Source organism: Malania oleifera, chromosome 12 (genome assembly GCF_029873635.1).
Source record: "Malania oleifera isolate guangnan ecotype guangnan chromosome 12, ASM2987363v1, whole genome shotgun sequence".
In the NCBI taxonomy this organism is placed as follows: domain Eukaryota; kingdom Viridiplantae; phylum Streptophyta; class Magnoliopsida; order Santalales; family Ximeniaceae; genus Malania; species Malania oleifera.
The window spans coordinates 5,590,157-5,608,316 of record NC_080428.1 but is presented as its reverse complement, the minus strand read 5'-3'; the positions used below and the strand labels follow the sequence as shown (position 1 = coordinate 5,608,316).

The 18,160-nt window shown below is 35.3% G+C and overlaps 1 protein-coding gene across 2 annotated transcripts in view; it reads right to left on the bottom strand.

Moving 5' to 3' along the window:
• The window catches only part of LOC131143786 (ubiquitin-NEDD8-like protein RUB1), an 81,575-nt gene that overhangs the window by 27,415 nt on the left and 36,000 nt on the right, over window positions 1-18,160 (bottom strand). The window lies entirely within an intron of this gene.

The window sequence follows — 18,160 nt, the reverse complement described above, 5'->3', positions numbered from 1 at the left end:
TACCCAACATCTTTCAGCTGTTTTACCAAACATTTTTTAGCTGTCATACATTTACTCATGTCACACAATTTAGTAATAAAATTCATACACTGCCTGTAAAATAAATCAACCAACATTTAATGTTTATATACTGAAAATGCCTTTCATTTCTTACATAATTACCCTAAAAATATTTTGCCACTTTCATGAGTTCATTTTAGCATATATGTATCTAATAAACAACCCTAAACTCGAAAAAAAAACATAATTTAACTGGTTGACATTTTAAACTCATACCGAAACATATACACGTACATATACCACAATTTATTTTTTATTAAATTTATAAAAATTCTGATTTAATATATATTTTTCCTTTCACTTGGTTTCTTGAACTACGCCAACAAGGATCCCGAAAAATACCTGCGACGCTCACCCAGATCCTGAATAAAAAATCTTAGTTCCATGTAATTAATCCTGAATAAAATATTATTTTAATATTTCCCAAACCCATAAATTCTAAATAAATAAATATACCCTTAAATATAGTCAAATTACCAAATTTCCCAAACCCCACTCTCGCTTTGGAGTGGGGTTTAAAAAACTCCAATTGAAAAATTACTTACGCCAAAATGACAACGATCACGACTAGGATCTCATGGTGGTGTCTGATCATCGATTTAATAGCAAATTTAATAAGAAATTAAAAAATTAAGGAAAAACTGTCTTACCCCAGGAATGGTGTCTACGCCACTCCCACGACAAATCTGCTCCACTAGAAATGTTGGTGGTGGAGTTAGGAATCCAACAGCACCTTTCATTTCCCGATCGATTGAATATTCGTAGAGAAATGAGGAGAGAGAGAGAGAGAGGCAGAGACGGAATTCATCTTATTAAATTTATTATATATTATTTTAATATTATATATATTTATATATCTTTATTTCATTTTTTTACTATTCCTTTTTATTTATTTATTTATTTATTTATTTAATTCAATAATGTTTAATTAATTAATTAATAATTAGTCTTACTTTTTTTTCATATTATTTATTTTTATTTGTTTATTTAATACATTAATTTAATAATGTTTAACTAATTAATTGATTAATAATTTTAATTAATTAATTTTAAAAAAAAAATTTCGGGTTATTATAAGTTTTGGGGGATTTGGGATTTCAGTGCGAAGTGAAACTTAGTGTTCTTCATAAGACTTTTAGTGACGGTTTCAAAAATCGTCACTAAAATCCTACTATTAGTAACGAAAATTTTCATCACTAATACCCAAAAAATTGTTGCTAATATTTTCTCGCAATAGTTTGGGCGGGAAACCTACTGTTAGTGACGAAAATATTAGTGATGATTTTATTTTCTTCACTATTAATGCATTTTTAGAAACAGTTAATAGTTTTATCACTAATACCTTGACTATAAGTGACGAATTTTATTTTCGTCACTAATATCCCATTGGAGAGACCTTGAACCCATAAAATAAGGAAATAAATCAGAAAAGGATAAAAAGGTAATTCTAGTAGGCTTCGTCGATGAAGCCAAGGTTCTCATCGATGAATGCCCTTATAAGGTTTGTCGCCGAAATTCAAAGCCTCGGCGACGAAGAGATCCCAACTGACAGGAAAAATATCAGACTAGGGTTCGTCGTCAAAGAAAAAGGTTCGTCAACAAAGAGCCTTCTGTGGCTCGTCGACAAAGGCACTATTCACCGATGAATTTCACTGGGTCAAGGGGTCTATAAATATCATTTTTCATTACTTAGGGGTTAAGAAACCCAAAACTCTCTCTCTCTCTCTCTCGTTTTGGCATATGATCTCCAAACTTTCCAAAACTACTTTATTTGTATTAAACTTAACGTAGGAGAAGCTTGGAACCCTTGTTTTTCCGTTTAAATGATATTTTTGAGTCTTATACTATATAAAGCATATTTTGATAAGTGAGTGTGACATACGATATGAAATTGAGTGTGATGAACCAACTAGTACGAATGTGAATTATGGGAACTGAAGTTCCAAATTTGTTATTAGAAAATGTGGAAAATAGGTGTCACTGAGATACCGAGCTCTATATGTGAAAAGGGGTTAAACCGAGAGTGTGTGTACCGGTTGATACCACAGTATGAATGAATGAGTTTGTGAAAATACTGGAATTGTACAGGTGATTTATGAATTGGAAACAAGTTAATTTGTCTTATTGTAAATTGTATATATGATATTGGGACCGCAGCTTGTTATATGAGAGCCTTAAAAAGTTCAATGTTATATGAAGCTTCAAAAAGCTTAAGCGCGGTACCGTTGCTATAATCTGGATACAGTGCAACCACATATCTATTTTTTAGTGTGAGTATCAAGATAGTCGGCTAGATAGGTGTGGCCACTGGTGGATTAATGGACCAGGTGAATTAGATTCAGTCGGACTATAATATGTATACTTCCTGACAATGCCTGCGCAAGGTAGGGCTGGTTCAGGGTTTTATGATCGTACAACCCGCGTCAAGGGGTAGTGTTGGCATTAGTTATGATTGTTTCTAAGCTGAAAAGTGCTCTAAATATGCATATACATGATTTAAAAACTAAAATGGGCAAAGTCATAGATTTGAGTACCGGGCAGAGGGATTGTACAGTGTATGGGCATGTACCCTACCCTAACCTCAGGAACTCTCGCTTGTTATGATGCTAAACTATTTATTGCTGAAATTATATAATTATCTTATATTACATGATTGATAATGCTTTAAATATGTAACTGCTTTTTACTGGTTTAATCATATGTTGTCACACACTAATGTAATATCTTCCACCTTATTGAGAAGTGTCTCGCCCCAACATACAATCTTTGTTTCAGGTCTTGCAGGGCACAGGTCTCAGTGGCTAGAGGGACTTGGAGCGTAGTATTGTGTGTAGTTTATGTAAGTGTTTCGTATATGTAATAAACTTAGTTCAGAATGCCTTTTGGGGGATTGTAAGAACAGATTATGTTTTCAGTACGTATGAATGTATGTGAGGATACAATTAGAATTCTGGTTTGTCTATTAGATTTCATATGAATGTTTATGTTTTCTGTTGTACATGAGAATACAGATCAGCATGAAACACTCGTATGTCCCTTTTAGGGCGGGTTGTATGTGTATGTTTTATCAGAAACAAGTGTGTTATACAGGTGTGTAGTAGCACTCCGAGGCCGTATAAAGTGTCGGGGCGTTACACCCATTATTAGCAACGTTTTTTGCTCCGTCACTAGTAATTTCGTCACTACAAATACCTTTTTTTGTAGTGATTTCGTTAAGATAGTATATGTTAACCTTATAGGTCACACCCGGTCTTAATAATGATAAATACTTAAGTATTTGATGGTTTTCAAGTGTATGTGTATGTCTATATGAACATTTCAAGAAATGACACTTGAAGCAAGATATAAAGACTCTAAAGACTATATTTCATATTGTAAATTCAATTAATGTAATATTGATCCGTAATAGTAACTAGTTATATGGTCTGTAATAATTACTTGCATGTCATGCATATAGGATATATGGTAAATTCAGTAAGACCCTAGTATGACTCCAGGTCCCAACACTCATGCACATATATCATACGGAATTCAAGAGTGCTAAAATTTAATTAAATTGAATATTATACAGAAGTTTAAAAGAGCTCAGGTGACCGAACCCCAGGAGTTCAAAACTCCTTGGGTGCTCAAATGGTTGAAAAGTCAACAGTTGACCTAAGCTCTCGGGCGACCGAACCATTTTATGCATATCTTACACGGGCGCCTGAACCCTCTAAAAAGGACCCCTCACCAACTCGGGCAACCAAGGAATTTAGTTCAAAATAGGCCTCGAGCGACTAAACACATGCGTTCGAGCTACCGAACCTAGGACCGAGCACCCAAACCTACGAACAAATGTTTTTGACTTTTTTTTGGGCTACCGAACCTACACTCGGGCTGCCAAACTATTTTAAAGACTTTTTAAAAATGTGTCTATTAGGGTGACCGAACCTCGGTTCAGCCACTCGAATCTTGTCGGGTTAAAATTATTTTAATCGAGGTAAAATTGAGTTAATGTGGGTTAATAGTGCTTAAATATTTTAGAACTTTTCTAATAATTCCCTAAAGGTCCCAAACGGTTATAATTTTTACCTGGCCTATAAACATAGTCTCATTCGTGAGGATTAGCAATTAATTAGCAAAATCATTAGCTAAGAATCCTCTCTACTCAAAAATCCAACTCTATTTAAATACCCTTAAATACTCATTCCTTTGATAAATCTTGGAATTGTAAGAGCTTTGTAAGTGTGCTTGTAATTGTTAGATTGTGCTAAAACTCCCATTTGCCTAATTGACTATTGATATTATTTTTGGGGAGTTTGGCTAAGGTTTATCCCACTGATTTCATATTATAAATCTTTTGTTGGGATAGACTAGCAAGCTTAGGGGTCTTTACATAATTGTTGCAAGACTCCCATAGCTTTGATTTTTTTTTTTTGTACAAAAATATTTTCAAGAAGCCAAAATATTTTTCAAACTAGTAGTGTGCTTATCTCATTGAAGAAAATTTTCTTGAGCTAGTTTGAATATTTGTTTGATATCTTTAGAAGCTTTATTAGCTATTGAAATTCGTTTTACCTAGTTTCAAAGATATTGCTTATATTGAACACTCTTGACCATTCCATTGATCATATCCTATTGAGTGTTGGTTGCACAACTATTTACATCACTGAGCTTACACTATATCCATATTGTTGATGTGTATGTGATTGCTTATATTGGGTACATATCTGCTTTACATGAAAGCATAATCACTATACCAATCTTATTGAGAAAAATACTATTGTATTCCAGGCATGGCCTGAGGGGGCGGTAATTCAGGCCGGTAGGATTGTGTGTAAAGGTTGAGGTCAGCCCTATGCTAATTGACCTGGTTGTTTAGGTGCTGCTCCACCCGTTTAAGTGAGTATTAGAGTGGTAATCCTTGTGCTTCTTAGCCAAGGCGGGTATGTAGGCAATTGGCTGAAGCTCGATAACACTTCTGGGTCTCACTTACTTTTTTCCTGCTTTCTGGTGCATGCTTGGTTGATTAAATTGTACTATTTAATTCTGCTACATATTGCAATTGATTTATTTTACTTGCACTAGATTGACTTTAGGGTTGTGAAAATACTTATGTTAGGGTATTGACCTAGGGCATCAATTTTAAAATACCAATTCACCCCCATCTTGGGATCATGGTAAAGCTAACAATTAGTATCAGAGCCACGTAGCATAGACTCATAGTTATTTTGCAAAAGATCTTAGATGACTCATAGCACCGTGACCCCTTTCCTTGAGGGACCATCTTCCACACGACCTCCGATTTTCAGTGGGGTTAATTACACCTTTTGAAAATAGAGGATGCACATCTACCTTCAAAATATAGATTGGAAGGTGTGGAGGATCGTCTCTAAGGGAAATTATGTTCCTATGAAAATAGAGGGTGAGACTAGAGTCCCTAAAACTGAGGAAGAATTTAATGATGATGATATGAAAGCTGTTAATTTGAATGCCACTGCTATGAATAATTTGTATTGTGGTCTTGATGTGAATGAGTTTAATAGAGTAATGGCATGTGCTACTGCAAAAGAAATCTAGGATAAGATAGAAGTCACATATGAAGGTACTAGGGATGTGAAAGATAGTAGGATAGATATGTTAACTAGTGAATATGAGTCCTTTAGGATGAATGTAGGTGAGTTCATTCAGAGCATGTACACTAGATTCACACACATTATAAATTCATTGCATGCATTAGGTAAGACCTATCCTATATATGAGATGATTAGGAAGATCCTTAGAGGCTTGCCTCTTGTTTGGGAAGCTAAAGCTATGGTCATTTCTGATGATAGAGACCTTAAGGTCATAACTCTAGATGAACTGATAGGTTCCCTGATTACCTATGAATTAGCCATAAATGAGACTTAATGAACATAATAGGGCGAAAAAGGTGACTGCATTGAAAACCTTCACTAATACATCTAGTGAATGCAATGAACTCGACTCTAAGGATGATATGGCCATGTTAACTAGAAAATTCAGCAAATTCTTCAAGAAGAATAGAAAGCCATACAAAAGATATAGGGAGTCTGCATCTAAGAAGGGAGAGTCTAGTAAAGAAAAGAAAAATCAAATGCTCTCATATATTACAATTGTAGCAAAGTTGGGCACATCAATCCGGACTGCCCACTACTGAAAAATGAGGTTAGGAAAAAGAAGAAAGCCATGAAAGCAGGCACTTCATGGGATAAATTAAGTAGCAGTGACTTAGACTCAGACCGCAACGACTCAGAGGTTGCTAATCTGTGCTTGATGGCATATGATGATGAGGTATCGTCTTCTTGCTATTTATCTTCATATTATTCGTTTGATGATTATGATTCTGATTGCATGTCTATGTTTAGAGAATTACAATTTGAATATATTCGTGTATCTAAACTATTGAATAAAATGACTAAAGAAAATGATGATTTGAAAAAAAAATGTGAAAATTGGTCAAAATTGTTTGGAATTGCAAAAACCTCTCATGCTTCGATTTTGAAAGAAAAAATGTGACTATAGTTGAGCTTGAGAGAAAATTGGAGGATAGCTCCAAAATAGTTTTTAAATTCACCGAAAGAAAACGCAATTTTGAAATACTACTTGGTGCCCAAAGAAATTCTCTAAGTAAAGAGGGCCTAGGTTTTAATGGCATTGAAAATGTTAGACGACCTAATCTTTACTTGGGACATTTCACACGCGAATCAAAATCTCAAGTCCCACCTAAAGATCCTAAGTGTAGAATGAAATGTTTTAAATGCAAACAAATTGGTCATATTCAATTTGATTGTTGACTTAGGAATAAGCAAGCAAAAATTAGAAAAGTATGGGTAGTTAAGGGTGATCCAGTTACTAACCCATGTGAACCCAATAAAATTTGGAGACCAGCATCAGTTACTTAGTCTATCTTGCAGGTGTGTATGAGATCGTCCTCCTCCAAGGACAGGTGGTACCTAGATAGCAGGTGCTCACGGCATATGATCGGTGACAAGGCAAAATTTGCGTCAATTATTCCCAAGGATGGAGGGCATGTGACGATGGGTGACAATGCAAAGGGATGCATCATCGGTGTAGGTAAGGTTAGTAAAGATCCTTCCCTAGTTATTGATAATGTTCTATTAGTTGATGGGTTGAAGCATAACTTATTGAGCATAAGTCAGTTATGTGATAAAGGATATAAGGTATTATCTAAAAATGATAAATGCATAGTTGAAAGTAAAACATATCATAAAGTTCTTTTTACTGCAGATTGCCATGAAAATGTATACACTACTACTTTTGATAACTTAGCTTGTAGAGACCCAAATAAATTATAATGATTAAATAATAAAAAAGGGAGAAAAATATATTGTAAAGGGGTTTCAGCAGGTCCTCGTCGATGAACGCTTCGCGTTCATCGACAAAGTGGCTTAATGGGATTGTCTACAGAGACACATGTTTCGTCGAAGAGAAGATACCTAGAGGCTATTTTTAGCTTTGAATTTCATCGACGAGGAATAAGCGTTCGTCAATGAATTTCCTCTGTGACCTCGTCAACGAAGTGAAGTGGCTCGTTGACGAGTGCAGGTGTATAAATAGCCTAAACTCAATTTTTCTCTATAGAAACCATGCGCAAACCCTCCTCTCTCTTCTATTCATCCCCTTCCCCTTCTCTCTGGATTCTTGCCGGTTCGACGATCCGAGACCACCACAACACTCCTGGGGAAGTTCTCTTCGAATCTGCTGGAGTGGATCACTGGTGGGGTTAATTTGGATTTCATCCCAAAATTTAGTGTAAGACTTTTTATTTGATATTTGACTTGCCTATAATTGTAAGAAATGTAGTAGTCGAGGAAATACTAAAATTTTGTTCTAGGAGATGTTGTTTTCAGAGTGTTGAATGGGAAACTCTGCGGGTGTAAGACTAGATATTATAGGGGCTTAAGTTGGGCAAGGGGATAAACTAAGTCAGATGTTTTTCATGGAAATATATGTATAATTTTACAACATTTAATTTCAAGAAAATAAGTATATTGTATAACTATGTTTATGAAATACTACTGTAAATAATGATATGGTTTAAATATGAATAATACCTATTTTGTGTGGCATGAGTAAAATTTACCATGCAATATTATGTTTACAATAAGTATGGCTCACTGCTTCCAAAAAAATGTTAAAATGATGAAGCGATTTTTACATGATATATCGACATACAGGCCGAGGTTTTATTATGATATATCGTCGTACGGGCCTAGGTTTTATTATGATATGTCGGTGTACGGGCCGAGGTTTTTATATGATATGCCGGCATACGAGCCGAGGCTTCTATATGATATGTCAGCATACAAGCTAAAATTTTATTTGATATGTAATATAGTGTACGGGCCGTGATTTATAAAATACAAAATGCCAACGCAAGGGCCGAAAATTTTCACGTTAGGTTATGCAAAATGATATGATGATATTAACTTGTCACGCCCCGAACCCGACAATGGGACCCAAGGGTGAAAAAGTAACCTAACTTGTTCCTGTATCATACGAATCACCAATGACATAGTACAATGAATGAGGGTCTGACCCCGTGAGGTTCCGAGGCACCCTATACACATTCACATATACCACGAAAACACAGCGGAAGATAAGTCTTTCTATACATGTACAGTACCATACTAGAGTCTATACAAGGGAGTAAAACTCCACAAAATACAACACAAGTCCGGGTGGCAATCAAAACCCCCAAAAGACCACCCAACAGAAGCTTAGGACTTACCCAGGTACTTCCCACAGTACACCAACACTACGCTCCTATACCAGGAAACTAGCTCCGATTACCCGAAGGACCTGAAAAAATATGTACGTACAGCAGGGGTGAGACACCTCTCAATAAGGCAGATACAAGTTATATCGGTATGTGACATTTGAGTGTTATTATGACAGCAAAACATACACAGTTAAATGCAGTTCTAGTACTAGTTTCAAAACAGTGCATACACGCACATGCACACACACATGATCAACTCGATGTCGTCACACCCTTCGGCCCATAGTCAGCTCGCAATACCCAGCGTCGGCCCGTAGCAAGCCTGTGATACACGGCGTCCCTGGCACATGGAGAACCCTAGGCTCCCATGGCATTATACCGGTAGAAACTAGTGGATCCACGCGCTTCGGTGATCAGCCGGTAAGGCTCACACCCATGGATATAGAGTCGGACACTCTTGCCAAACATGGTAGGCGATAAACACACGCCCTCGCATATAGAGTCGGACACTCTTTCAATACCTGGAACAACTTGGAACCTAGTTCTTATTGCATTTCATCAAAACACTACCATGCATGCTCATATAACCAGACAAACCACACCCATTTAGTAATCCAAAAATCATGATTTTCCAAACATATACAGTTTAAATAAAGTCAAGGCACGACCATCCCTACTACACTGTATAAATTACCATATACATATGGTTTTCCAATAAGACCAGGGATGTAATCCAATACCCCATTTTTCCTAAAACTGTAACATGAAAAACCCATATTTTTACCCTGTCAGATCCCCCCCAAATGAGTAATCAAAACGCACACAGGACCGCGAACCATAGTTCCACTGAGTCCAATTTCAAAATTAACCAACATAAACTGAATCCCCTTACCTTTTCCCAAATGACAAATCCCGAACTCCAAGGCCCCTAAAAAGCGAACCAAGTTCCAAAACCTACACACTGCAATACAGAATATGCTCATAAACCTATTCTCTACACAACTACCGAATCATAATTGAAAATCGAGCCATACCTCGATTTTGAGCCAAAACCCGAGAATACACAAAATGATGATTTGATCCATAGAACTTGTAGAGAATCCTTCCCTGATCCTCAGGGTAACGTCGGATTAGCGATTCCCGCAACGTATGATGCAAAAATCTAGAGAGATAGAGAGTAGGTTGAGTTTCTAGAGAGATAGAGAGAGAATTTGAGTTTTCTTAATTGAGAAGTAATGAAAATATCTATTTATAACCCTTTGACTTAGCCACTTCTCGTCGACGAGACCATATAGACAACTCGTCGATGAGACGATGACCTCGTCGATGAGCTTGGGATTTTCGATTTTTCGAAACCCCTCAGCTTCTCCTCGTCAACGAGCCTCTGAATTTCGTCGACGAGCAGCACAAGGCCTTCGTCGACGAAATCTAGCTTCGTCGATGAAGTTTGCTCAAATTCCAACTTTACCCTTCTCTTAATTATTTAAATTCATATATTACAGTTCGGGTTCTTACATAACTTGACAATTATTATTATGAAATTGTCATGTATCACTATTTGGAATATGTTAAATGTTATTAGAACCTAGTTGGCTTGGTTTAGACTTTCACGAGCATGGTACCGTAGCTATATGATCACGATCATGATATATTAGTGCTACTGCTAGCCGTATGGGGCAGTGGGAGATTGGCAGTCGATGTGGTTTATTGTAGTGTTGGCGCCCCTATTTATGGACCAGTAAAGGCAGACCTATCGTACTTACAGACTTTTGCTTTTGATTCAGTAGTGGTCGTCCAGCCATTGTCGGGTCCCACTTTTGAGCCACATAACCCAGTTGTGTGGGGGTAAGACATGGCACCAACCAACTAACCATCCAAATGTTTTCTACATATTATCATATGAGATGAATTATGTTTATCAAAATTCAGTATGTTCTACCATGTTATGATTATATATGTTTTTTCTCAGGTCTAACACAGATAATTGTATCAAGTATGTTTATGTACTATTATACGTATAACACGAAAATACTCATGTTGCCACACACTAGTATTAGTTTATTTTGCCTTTCTAAGAGGTGTCTCACCCCAATTATATAAACATTTGAGAAGCCCCAGATAGAAGAGCGATAAAGCTCCACAGTGATAGTATTCAGCTGATCTACCCTATTTGAAGGGTAAGTATTTTGCTAGGGTCAGACGAATTTTTGAGTGGCGACCCTACGACTCTTTTTGGTTATTTTAGATTATGTGTATTCATATGATGGTTGTAGTAAACTCTAGTATTGTGTTAGTTGGACAATTTAATATGTATGTGATTTTACATTTCTTGCTGCTTAGGAATCAGTGTTGTATTTCAGGTTTTCCCCTGGTACCATGGGTCCAGGTGGATTATGACTAGCCACGACTATTATATTGGATTTTATGAAAAAATAATAATAATAATAATATGGTAAAATAAGCAAATCGTTACATAGCTTCACAATAAGTAACTTGTTTTTTTGCAATAAATGAAGCTAATTGGCTATGACATAGGCGCTTAGGACATGCTAGCATGGACTTATTGTCAAAACAAGTAAGAAAAGATTTAGTAAAAGACTTGCCTAAAACATCATTTGTGAAAGATAAAATCTGTGATGCATGTAAAATGGGTAAGCAAACAAAATCAAGTTTCAAGAAAAAGAAATTTATATCTACTACTAGACCACTTGAAATGCTTCACTTGGATTTGTTTGATCCTAATTCTGTTCAAAGTTTTCGTGGTAAATCATATGCTTTTGTTATTGTTGATGACTTTTCTAGGTTCACATGGGTGTTATTTCTCTCAAATAAAAATGAATCATGTGAACATTTTACTAAGTTTTGCAGGAGAATTCAAAATGAAAAGGGTTATAAGATAACTCATATAAGAAGTGATAGAGACACTGAATTAAAAATGAAGGCATAGAAAATTATTGTGACCTTGAGGGAATATCACATAACTTTTCTGCACCTAGGACCCCTCAACAAAATGGCGTGGTTGAAAGAAAGAATAGATCATTACAAGAAATGGGTAGAACTATACTGAATGAACATAAGCTACCTAAATATTTTTGGGCTAGGGCCATAAATATTGCATGTTTTGTCATGAATAGGGTGTTGATTTGACTATCACTTAATAAAACCCCTTATGAATTGTGGAACAACCATAAACCTAATATCTTATATTTTCATGTTTTTGGTTGCAAATGCTTTGTACTTAGGGATAATGAACATTTAGGGAAATTTGATTCTAAATCAGATGAAAGCATTTTCCTAGGCCATGCTCTTAATAGTAAAGCATATAGAGTTTTCAATAAAAGAACATTGATTGTCATTGAATCTATCCATGTCGTATTTGATGAATCTAATCCATTTTATAAGAAATATGATGAAGATGATATTAATATTAGAAAATTCTTAGACAAGTTATCTATTGAAAAAAATGCAAGTGAAAATTCAGAAATAAATGATAAATCTTCTGAAGATAATGACAATGAAAATGAAGTTTAGGAGTTGCTTAGAGATTGGAAATTCATTAGGAACCATCCTATAGATCAAATCATAGGTGAATCATCTCATGGTGTAGCCACAAGATCTTTTTTGAAGAACCTAGTGAGTCATTCTGCTTTCTTGTCCCAAGAAGAACATAAAAATATTAAAGAAGTCATAGAGGATGAGTCTTGGGTGATGTCCATGCAAAAAGAACTTAATCACTTTGAAAAAAGCAAAGTGTGGACCCTAGTTCTTAGGCCTAATGATCATACAATTATTGGAACTAAATGGATATATAGAAATAAGAAAGATGAGAATGGAGTAGTAACTAGGAATAAGGCTAGACTAGTTGCCCAAGGTTATAATCAGTAAGAGGGGATAGACTTTGATGAAACATATGCTTCTTTTGCTAGGTTGGAAGCCATTCGTATGCTACTTACTTATGTCGCTTTTAAAAATTTTAAATTGTTTCAAATGGATGTTAAAAGTGCTTTTCTAAATGGCTATATTAACGAGGAAGTATATATAGAACAACCGTCTGATTTTGAAAATCATAAATATCCAAACCATGTTTACTGGTTGTCTAAGGCCTTATATGGATTGAAACAAGCTCCTAGAGTTTGGTATGAGAGGCTTAGTGGTTTTTTTGCTAGAAAATGGGTTTACCCGTGGCAAGATTGAAATTACACTTTTCCTCAAATCCAAAAATGATGATATGCTCCTAGTTCAAATTTATGTTGACGATATCATTTTGGGAGCAACTAATGATAAGTTGTGTAATGAGTTTGCCAGATGCATGCAAAGTGAATTTGAGATGAGTATGATGGGTGAGCTTAGTTTCTTTTTAGGGTTGCAAATTAAACTAGCTAAATATGGAACTTTCATATGCTAATCCAAATATGTTAGGAACTTACTAATGAAATTTAATATGGGAGAGTGTAAAATTCTTGGTACTCCTATGAGTTCTTCCATCAAACTTGATAAAGATGAGCAAGGGATCTCTATTGATGTGAAATTGTATCGTGGCATGATTGGGAGTTTTCTATATCTCACTGCTAGTAGTCCTGACATTATGTTTAGTGTATACATGTGTACTAGGTTTCAGGCTGATCCTAAGGAATCTCATCTATTTGCTATTAAACGAATCCTTAGGTATCTAGTTGGAACTATAGAGTTAAGCTTATGGTACCCTAAGCATACTACCTTTGAGATTGTGAGTTATACTGATGCTGACTTTGCCGGTAGTAAGGTTGATAGAAAGAGTACTAGCGAAACTAGTCACTATTTAGGACAATCTCTCGTTTCTTGGTTCTCCAAGAAACAAAACTCAATTGTCTTATCCACAGCCGAAGCAGAATATATTACGGTTGGAAGTTGTTGTGCTCAAACTCTTTATAAGAAACAACAACTTATGGATTTTGGGTTGCACTATAATACAATATCGATTAAATGTGATAATACTAGCACAATCAACATCTCTAAAAATCCTATCTCACATTCACAAACAAAACACATTGAAATTAGACATCACTTCTTTCGTGATCATGTGTAGAAATGGGATTTGGCTTTTGAGTTTGTACGCACTAGTGAGCAGTGGGCGGACATTTTCACTAAACCACTTCCAGAAGATAGGTTCATACAAATTAGACGTGAATTAGGTCTCATGCATAGTAGAAATGCTTCCTAAATATTTCATAGTTTGCATAAATTTAGGGGGAGCTTTCAAATAATTTCAAAGTCTAACAACTAATATAACTATTGATATCTTTCATTGGTAAGGACTTTATGAAATTGATTATGCTTTGCAATGCACAATTCTCATATCTACTACATGATGATCATTGCATTTATGTTTTATGTATTAATCATACTCAAACTATTTGAGTTGAGTAATTGTGGATAAGCTATTAGAACTTAAAAGCATAAAACATATCATTTTTATATAGGATTTTTTTGGGAGATGTCCTACTTTCAAATGGCATGCTGCCAAATTTTTTTTAAAAAATCCCAAACTAATCTTGTATACAAATGATTCATACCCATTGCCTAAGACTATTACTTTCATAGCCCTTTTTGCTGTTGCCAAAAGGGGGAGATGAATAAGACGCAAAAATTGGGTTACAAGCACCTAAGGAAAATACTTTTACATAATGCACATTATTAGGGGGAGCCTTCTAAGGCTATACCCATTTTTTGCATGATGTATTTGTCATCATCAAAAAGGGGGACAATGTTGACCTTATAGGTCACACTCGGTTTTGATAATGACAAATATTTAGGTATTTGATGGTTTTCAAGTGTATGTGCAGGTCTATATGAACATTTCAAGAAATGGCACTTAAAGTAAGATATAAAGACCCTGAAGATTCTATTTCATATTGTAAATTCAATTAATGTAATATGGGTCTGTAATAGTAACTAAGTATATGGTCTGTAATAATTACCTTCATGTCATGCATATAGGATATATGGTAAGCTCAATAAAACCCTAGTATCACTCTAGGTCCCAACACTTATGCACATATATCATATAGAATTTAGGAGTGTTAAAATTGAATTAAATTAAATATTATACAGAAGTTTAAGAGAGCTCGGGCGACCGAACCCCAGGAGTTCAAAACTCCTCGAGTGCTCGAATTGTTGAAAAGTAAATAGTTAACCTAAGCTCTCGGGCAATTGAGCCATTTTATGCATATCTTCCAGGGGCGCCCGAACCCTCTGAAAGGGACCCCTCACCAACTATGGCAACCGAGGAATTTAGTTCAAAATAGGCCCCGAGCGACCGAATACATGTGTTCGGGCTACCGAACCTAGGACCGGGCACCCAAACCTACTAACAAATGTTTTTGACTTTTTTTCGGGCTACCGAACCTACACTCAGGCTGCCAAACTATTTTAAAAACTTTTTAAAAATTTGTCTATTCGGGCGACCAAACCTCGATTCAGCCACTCGAACCTTGTCGAGTTAAAATTATTTTAACCGAGGTAAAATTGAGTTAATGTGAGTTAATAGTGCTTACACATTTTGGAACTTTTCTAATAATATCCTGAAGGTCACAAACGGTTATAATTTTTACCTGGCCTATAAATATAGACTCATTTGTGAGAATTAACAATTAATTAGCAAAATCATTAGTCAAGAATCCTTGCTACTCAAACAACCTACTCTGCTCAAATACCTTCAAATACTCACTCCTTTGAGGAATCTTGGTACTATAAGAGCTTTGTAAGTGTGCTTGTAATTGCTAGATTGTGCTAAAACTCCCATTTGCTTGATTGATTTTTGATATTATTTTTGGGGAGTTTGGCTAAGATTTATCCCATTGATTTCATATTATAAATCTTTTGTTGGGATAGACTAGCAAGCTTAGGAGTCTTTGCATAGTTGTTGCAGGACTCCCATAGCTTTGATTTTTTTTGTGCAAAAATATTTTTAACAAGTCAAAATAGTTTTCAAACTAGTAGTGTGCTTATCTCATTGAAGAAAATTTTATTGAGCTAGTTTGAATATTTGATTGATATCTTTGGAAGCTTGATTAGCTATTGAAATTCATTTTACCTAGTTTCAAGATATTGCTTGTATTGAACACTCTTGACCATTCCATTGATCATACCCTATTGAGTGTTGGTTGCACAACTATTTACATCACTGAGCTCACACTATATCCATATTGTTGATGTGTATGTGATTGCTTATATTAGGTACATATCTACTTTGCATGAAAGCATAATCACTATACCAATCTTATTGAGAAAAATATTGTTGTATTCCAGGCGTGGCCTGAGGGGGCGTTAATCCAATCCGGTAAGGATTGTGTGTAAAGGTTGAGGTCAGCTTTGTGCTAATTGACCCGGTTGTTTAGGTGCAGCTCCACCCGTTTAAGTGAGCATTATAGTGGTAATCCTTGTGCTTGTTAGCCAAGGCAGAGACGCATGCACATTAAAGATGAACATTTTCTGTGGCTTTCAAAGGAATCTTTGGCAAAAAAATTATATTTTCAACAAATTTACTGGTTAAAATTTCCATATCAACTACATTATTGAAACAGACACAACTAGTTAATCTTGCACCATTGCATAGTCCAACTTTTCGATCTATGTTTCTTAACAACATTACAGGCACACCTTTCTTAAGTCTCAACGTATGTGATGGCAAACCACAGGAAGAGATTGGATTGAGAAAATCCTGTTTATATAGATGACATGTATCTCCTTTTACTTCATTATATGAATGTAAAGTATTTTCATGACCTAGGATTTAACTAATTATTTTCACATTGGTGAGATCAACTTTATCATTCAAAGTTATTAGTAGAGCTCTTTCAATCATACATCTTGCATCACTCAAATGGTTTTGTAAATTTAGAAATACATTGTAAGTGAGTTTAATGATTTTTGTTGTAACGACCTGAACCCTTAAACCCGGGTTCGGCGTTTTATACTTGCTAAAGTCCCTGATAATCCATAATTCATAATATACACAGCGAAAAAAATATAAACATAATCTCCATATAACATAATACCAGAGTTTACTAATTCTAACTATAATCCATAATAAATCATCTATCACCAACATTTTCATAAACCTACATAACTCCCAAAACATTTCAGTATTTTCACAATCATTCCTTACTCTACAGCCTTGAAATATAAAGACATAAAAAATAAATATTTACATTCCCCATAATTAACATAGAAATATACCCTTTTCTTTTTCTATTTCCCAATAATGCTATAAAAACCTCGAGCTCTCAAAGCTCGATCTCGAGGAAATCTTGAAAAAAATAAATTCATATTCGGGTGAAACACATCTCAGTAAGGGAAGAAACAATTTATTAAACACAGCGTGTGGCTAACATGAGGTATATATATATCATTTTAAATACATTTGTAGATCATTATCATAACATTAAAACCATTTTCTGAACCTAAAGAATCACATGCAGAGATTTACCCACGAGATTACCTAAGGATATGGGTGATTACCCACCCATACAAGTAGCACCCCTCTGCTCTGATACTTAGGTAACCCTAAGGTCACAATTAAAACATACTAGAGCACTCACCTTACTCAATAATCCCTCAAATGTTAATTTGATCTCGTACTCACGCATTTCAACAATAGTTTACTGGCAAAGGCTCCCAAAAATAGGGAAATCTACCTGCCCATACAAGTAGTTTTCCTCTACCCTGACACGTTATACAACTTGCTGCTACACCGGATACAACCAGGGCACTCGTCTTTCTCAGCAAGCCCTCGGGCGAAGAGTTTGCCTCAACCAAACGTAACTTGTTCTACTAGCATAAATACTACTAATACTATAATACATTATTCTTTCTGTCATTGTTCAACCATTCACCTATGTTTATATTCATAACTTTAACATTTCACTTCATTTCACTTTAAGCGACTCTTTCCCATTTTACATTGTTCACATTTCACATTAAATTTTCATTTTATTCATTTCCCATTTCATTTCATTTCATACCCAGCATCTTTCAACTATTTTATCCAATATCTTTCAGCTATTTTACTCAGCATTTTTCAGCTGTCATACATTTACCCAGCGTCTTTCAGCTGTTTTATCCAACATTTTTCAGCTGTTACACATTTAGCCAGCATCTTTTAGCTGTTTTACCCAGTATCTTTCAGTTGTTTTACCCAACATTTTTCAGTTGTTTACATGGTTGCATTAACACACACAAGTAACATAGTACATATCATGTTTTATTCACAATGCATGACTTACTTAACCTGTATCTCATACATTTAACATATATTTATACAGAACTTACATTTACTCATGCCACACAATTTAACAATAAAATTCATACACTACCTGT